Below are 6,766 nucleotides of genomic sequence, written 5' to 3' on the forward strand. Positions count from 1 at the left end.
TTAACCTTTTCTTACCCGCTTTTTACCAATTATGGTCGGACATTCACACCGTCTTACAGCGGAACACCTCCGCTCCCAATTTTGATGGTGTATGTTCGAGCATTCGAACTTTTTCTTACCCACTTTTTACAAGCTATGGTTGGACATTCAAACCTTCTTGTAGCAGAACACATCCACTTCTTCTTTTGATGATGTATGGTTGGGCATTCGCACCTTTTCTTACCCATTTTTCAGGAATTATGGGTGGAAATTCACACCTACTTGCAGTCGAACAGCTCTGCTCCCACTTTTGATTATGTTTGGTTGGATATTCGAACCTTTTCTTAACTGCTTTTTACAAACTTTGGTCGGACGTTCACACCTTCTTGCAGCCGAACACCTCCGCTTCCGCTTATGATGGTATATATTTGGGCATTCGAACCTTTTCTTACCCGCTTTTTACCAACTATGGTCGGACATTCGCACCATCTTACAGCGGAACACCTCCGCTCCCTCTTTTGATGGTGTATTTTCGGGCATTCGCACCTTTTCTTACCCGCTTTTTACAAACTATGGTTGGACATTCAAACCTTCTTGTAGCCGAAAACCTCCACTCCCTCTTTTGTTCATACATTGTCGGGCATTCGCACCTTTTCTTACCCGCTTTTTACAAACTATGCTCGGACATTCAAACCTTCTTGTAGCCAAACACATCCACTCCTGCTTTTGTTGATGTATGGTTGGGCATTCGAACCTACTTGTTGCCCGCTTTTCATTAATTATGGGTGGACATTCAGACCTACTTGCAGCCGAACACCTCGGCTTCCGCTTTTGATGGTGTATATTTTTGCATTCGAACCTTTTCTTACCCGCTTTTTACAAACCATGGTCGGACTTTCACACCTTCTTTTAGCCGAACAACTCCGCTCCCGCTATTGATTGTGTAGAGTCGGGTATTTTAACCTTTTCTTACCCGCTTTTTACCAACTATGGTTGGACATTCACACCTTCTTACAGCGGAACACCTCCGCTCCCTCTTTTGATGGTGTATGTTCGGGCATTCGAACCTTTTCTTACCCGCTTTTTACAAACTATGCTCGGACATTCACACCTTCTTGCAGCGAAACACCTCCGCTCCCTCTTTTGATTGTGTATGTTCGGGCATTCAAACCTTTTCTTACCCGCCTTTTACAAACTATGGTCGGACATTCAAACCTTCTTGTGGCCGAACACATCCACTTCTGCTTTTGATGGTGTATAGTCGGGCTTTCGAGGCTTTTCTTCAACGGTGTTTACAAATTATGGTTGGAAATTCAGACCTTGCAGCCGAACACCTCCGCTCCCTCTTTTGATCATACATTGTCGGACATTCGCACCTTGTCTTACCCGCGTTTTACAAACCATGGTCGGACATTCACAGCTTCCTCTCCACCATACTTGTATGGTGGGATATTCACACCCACTTGCATCCGAAGACCTCCGCCCCCACTTTTGTTGATATTTAGTCGGTCGTTCACACCTTACCCGTTTTCTTGCCGCCAAACACCTCTGATCTCGCTTTTGATGATGTAAGATTGGGCATTCAGACCTTGCTTTTGCTGCTTTTCACCAACTATAGACGGACATTCACACCTTCTTGCAGCCGAACACTTCCGCTCCACCTTTTAGGTTTCTATCACACCTTTTTTTTCACCGCATTTTATAGATTATGGTTGGAAATTCTCAACCACTCATCCGAAGACCTCTCCTCCCGCTTTTGTTAATATATTTGAACTTTAGTCAGACATTCACACCTACTTGCAGCCGAACACCACCTCTCTAGCTTTTGATGATGTATGGTCCGGCATTCTTACCGTTTCTAACACATTTTTCAGCAATTATGGTAGGACATTCACACCTTCTTGCAGCTGAACACCTCCTCTCCCACTTATGATCATGTGCAGATTGATTTTCGAAAATTTTCTTTCATGTTTTCTAGCAATTAATGATGGACATTTAGACCTTCTTGCAGCTGAACACCTCCGCTCCCGCTTTTGATCATACATTGTCAGGCATTCGAACCTTGTCTTACAAACTTTAGTCAAACATTCACACCTTTTTGCAGCCGAACACAGTTTTTTTCAGCCGAACTTGGGCATTCGAACCTTTTCATACCCACTTTTTACCAACTATGGTCGGACAATCAAACCTTCTTGTAGCCGAACACATCCAGTCCTGCTTTTGATGATGTATGTTCAGGCATTCGAACCTTTTCTTACCAGCTTTTTACAAACTATGCTCGGACATTCAAACCTTCTTGTAGCCGAACACATCCACTCCTGCTTTTGATGATGTATGGTTGGGCATTCGAACCTACTTGTTGCCCGCTTTTCATTAATTATGGGTGGACATTCACACCTTGTCGCAGCCAAACACCTCCGCTCCCTGTTTTGATCATGTATGGTTGGACATTCGCACCTTTTCTCACCCGCTTTTTGCAAACTATGGTCGGCCATTCACAGCTTCCTCTCCACCATACTTCTATGGTGGGATATTCACACCCACTTGCATCCGAAGACCTCCGCCCCCACTTTTGTTGATATTTAGTCGGTCATTCGCACCTTACCCACTTTTGGCAAACTATGGCCTTCTTGCAGCCAAAAACCTCTGATCTCGCTTTTGATGATGTAAGGTTGGGCATTCAGACCTTGCTTCACCTGCTTTTCACCAAATATAGTCGGACATTCACACCTTCTTGCAGCCGAACACTTCCGCTCCACCTTTTAGTTTTCTATGGGGCATTCACACCTTTTTTTTCACCGCATTTTATAAAAACACCACAGGAACACCGTATTGAGGCTTTGTTCTGACCGCTCATTCGGTGTCGCGTTTCTTTCAAGCAATTCTCCTGGTTAGCCCGCACTCGGCTCGCTCCCAGAGCCGTGTTAAAGTCTACTTCGCATTCACTCTCTTTTCTCAGCAGACTAAAAGAAAGTTTCATCTTGGGCTCCCTGAAACTTCCATCCTGCACCGCTGTTTGCTTTTTCACAAGAGCAGAGGAGAGCGCACCGTTCCCAGGGGCACTACAGTACCGGGTCGATGCTTGGAGTGAACGGAGCAAGCTCCTTTTTCAACTCCTATTGATACAAATCCATTTAATATGTAGTCCTCGCATAGAGGACACATCAGACATTAAACTGATAAGAACAGATACTACACTTGATCTTAGCCAAAAGGCCGAGAAGCGATAACTGTCCACTGGTTCACGTCCGAGGGCCCTTCCTGGCACAATGCGCACTTGTAGCGGTGTTCTTTTTATGGCCATATTGTCACTTTGCACCTCGGCCCACCCGCTGCACTGAGCACTCTTCAGCCCTTTTAAATGGTATAACTTTACACTACCGCACGCTCCAGCGAGCACCATTCAAGCAACAACTTTGCACTCCAGCTTCGAACATTGGCACAGTCGCAACAAGTAAGGCGACTCTACTCAGAGAAGTCACTCTGCACAGTAACAAGATTTCTTTTGCACAGACAGAAAGGGCTTCATCCGCAAAGGTAAAGCCTGCCAAAAATAGAAACAACTCATTAGTGCTGCTCAACGTTGTACTTTGCAGTAAAAGAAAGAGCAAATCTAAAGATTCAGGAATCCGAGAATAAGCTTACTTCCATGAGTTCTTCACGATTTCGGATTTTTCTATAAAATGAATTCCTTCACTCAAACTAAATTAAAACTGCTAAACCGCTAATCTGTTACATGCAAGGCAGATGTCAAATTCACCGAAATAGGATCTAAGGGTATTTGGCCAATCGAGCTGTAGCAGCTTCGGTAAAAGAGTATAAGTTGAAGAGTTTGTGAATAAAGGTGTGCGCACACATAGTGAGTTGTAGGAAAATAGGCAGGGAGCAATGCCGGCTGGGGTATAGGTTCTTGTATGTTGTCTGACTGTTTGATTTGAATGTGTTGTGTAAGTGTCCTGTTGAATGTTACATGTTTGGGCTTTGACACGCTTCACTGTGGTTGTTAACTGTGTGGTGTGTCCTGAAATGTTATATGTTTGGGCTGTGTGACATGCTTAATGCTTTTCAGTAGCAACCCACTTATTCATATATAGCAACTGACAACATAAGAAGTCCGGACATACTTTGATAGTAGTTGTAGAAGTATCCTTATTGATAATAGATAAACTAATTCATAGTGATAGAACAGTAGATGAACAGGTGCCTGCACATGTCTCATGAAAATAAAATGGGTGTATGATTGCTGACGGCAGAGCAATACTGCCAAACTTATGAGTTCTTGTGGCAAACTTGATTCAGTGTCTTGACGTGTATACGCTGTTTCGCTGACTTGTCACAAGAAACAAAGTGTGTTTGATAAGATCCGACCATTTTATTACGGGAGGATCAGTATGTATGGATTCTGATGTGACTGATAAACTCATTCGTATCTTAAGCATAATCTAATAGGTGAGACAACGCCCTGGCACACAATCAAAAAAAAAAAAGAGAGAGCGGTTTTGTGTCCCCACAGTCCATAATGTAGAAAAGAGAGAAAAAAGCCTTTCTGATTTGTTGTGTGTGCTCACAGTGCAGAGTGTAGAGAAAAGAGAGAAAAGAAAGCCGTTTTGGTGTCACGGGTGTTGTGACTTACACACACACATTTCTGAATTGAGAAAGGAAATTATTTTAGAGGAAGCACTAGAGTTTAGATCCCACATTTGTTGATAGGCATTCATTTAATTTTTCTTTTAATCAGTTTTAAAGTGAATACTAACTGAGAAATGAAAAAGGTGAAGAGTTTAGAAGCTTGGTTCAAGAGCAAAACTTGGTTTATGATCAGCTGAGTCTCTAAACAGAACAGCAAATGGCTTCATCGAACATTTAAAAAAGATTCAGATTGTTAGAATATCCAGAATTTATAGGAATGGTGGTGATTACTCTTATTTTCTAGAATGGAAATAACTGCACCATGTCTGTTTTATGAATTTAAGGGGCTAAAAAGTTTTGTTCTCGTTTTTCTATGATTAACCGAATGTATGTGAGAGTCCAAACAGACAGAAGGGTTACGGCCGAGCGCTGGACCTTCCAAAAAAGATGAGACAGGCTGGACCCGTGCCATACTAGTTAAGGCCTGCCTGTGGATAACAGGTTCTTTAAACTCTCACACACACAAACTCACACACGTTCGCACACATACACCCATACACACACACATTCTTGAACTTGCTGCAAGATTAAACCTTTGCATTAACTGACTCCAGCAACTCTGAGTCTCATTGAGAGACTTTTCTCAACAATTGGGTCCTCAAACCAGATCTCAACGTTTTTTCCGCTGTCCAGGGTCGGAGCTGAAACCGTGCACAGTACTCCTAATGAAAGACCCCCTGCTGAATTGCGGTAATTAGGGGCCAGTGTCCACTGAAAGGGGGAAAAAGGGACGAGATCGTACTTTTGAATCAATGGCCAGAAGCCATTGGCAGTGCAGGCATCAACAATAATGGTGTTATTTCACCCATTAACACTTAAGGTACCTCATGCAGTGGCTGTGATATGGTTACTTAACAAAATATCTTTACCAGACATCTCTCCTACATAACAGTTCTTCTTTCACAGCCACACCTTGTTGTCGAGAGATGTGCTACACTTAATCCATCCACACTGCTACCTACCCCACAGATGGAAAGCCAGAAATAACCATCAGTGTTTTACCCAGGCCAGACTTAACTGATATACGTTATGAAAATGCAGAAATAACTATATTTATTCAACAGATCAAGGAAAAAAACCCTGATGGCACAAATGCTACAGGATTTGCAGTAGTAACAGAAACTGAAGTTTTCTTAAAACAACCACTACCAAAAAATTACTCTGTTCAAGCAGTCGAATTGGTAGCTTTAACTGAAGCTTGTAAATTAAATAACAAAAAGGTTGTTAACGTTTACACTGACAGTCAGTATGCCTTCTCAACTGTACATGTGTTAACACAGCATTGGAAAAACAGGTATGTTGACATCCACAGCTAAATGTATAAACTACAAATATTTTAGCATTATTAGATGTTATTCAATTGCCATCTACAATAGACTCGTATGAATGACCGGAAGGAAAACCATACTGCCAAAGAATTTGTTTAAATATGCTGCAGTATTGAGCCACGGACCATGTCATGTCTCAACGGGAGGGATGGAAGCAATAATGAACCAGGTTTTTACAGCATATGGTTTTACTAATTATTAAAAACATTTTTTTAGAATAAATAAATGAATAAAGTTTTGTCTAGCAGGTCAAATATGTGCAAAATACATTCCACAGGGCAATCTAAGACCAAAACGAAGATAATTCCCTAAGCCAGTGTATCTTTTTCAACATATTTGTTTGGATTTCATTATTTCATTATTTTGTAGATTTCATTGAACTAAATTAATGTTAAGGGAAAAGATTCTGCTCAGTGACAACAGAGGTTTTTACCAAATGGTCTGAAATATTTCCATGTGCACAAGCAGATGCACTCTCAGTAGCAAAATCACACGTAAAATAACTCATTTCTAGATTTGAAATTCCTGAAAAGATCTTCAGTGATAATTTGACACACTTTGTAAACAATGTCATCTCACTGATGGCAAAGAACTTAAAATAGACCTTAGAAACCACTGTGATATAGAAGGTTTCGCTAACACATTGGAATTGTTTTACTATTTACATATGCATGTGCAGTGAAGAATTGCTTGCTGCTGATAAATGCAAAGAAGAACAGCTTACACATAAATGCTCACATATAGGCTGCTGAATGCAATGAAGACCTGCT

The 6,766-nt window shown here is 41.6% G+C and overlaps 1 non-coding gene across 1 annotated transcript; it reads right to left on the reverse strand.

Annotated features, from left to right (window-relative positions):
* Positions 1 to 3,016: 3,016 nt before the first annotated feature.
* Positions 3,017 to 3,207, reverse strand: LOC140288108 (U2 spliceosomal RNA). Its single transcript, XR_011912004.1, has one exon. It is a non-coding gene; the product is annotated as a U2 spliceosomal RNA (small nuclear RNA).
* Positions 3,208 to 6,766: the final 3,559 nt, after the last annotated feature.

This window comes from Leuresthes tenuis, unplaced genomic scaffold (assembly GCF_036924035.1).
Source record: "Leuresthes tenuis unplaced genomic scaffold, fLeuTen1.0.hap1 SCAF_231, whole genome shotgun sequence".
NCBI lineage: Eukaryota > Metazoa > Chordata > Actinopteri > Atheriniformes > Atherinopsidae > Leuresthes > Leuresthes tenuis.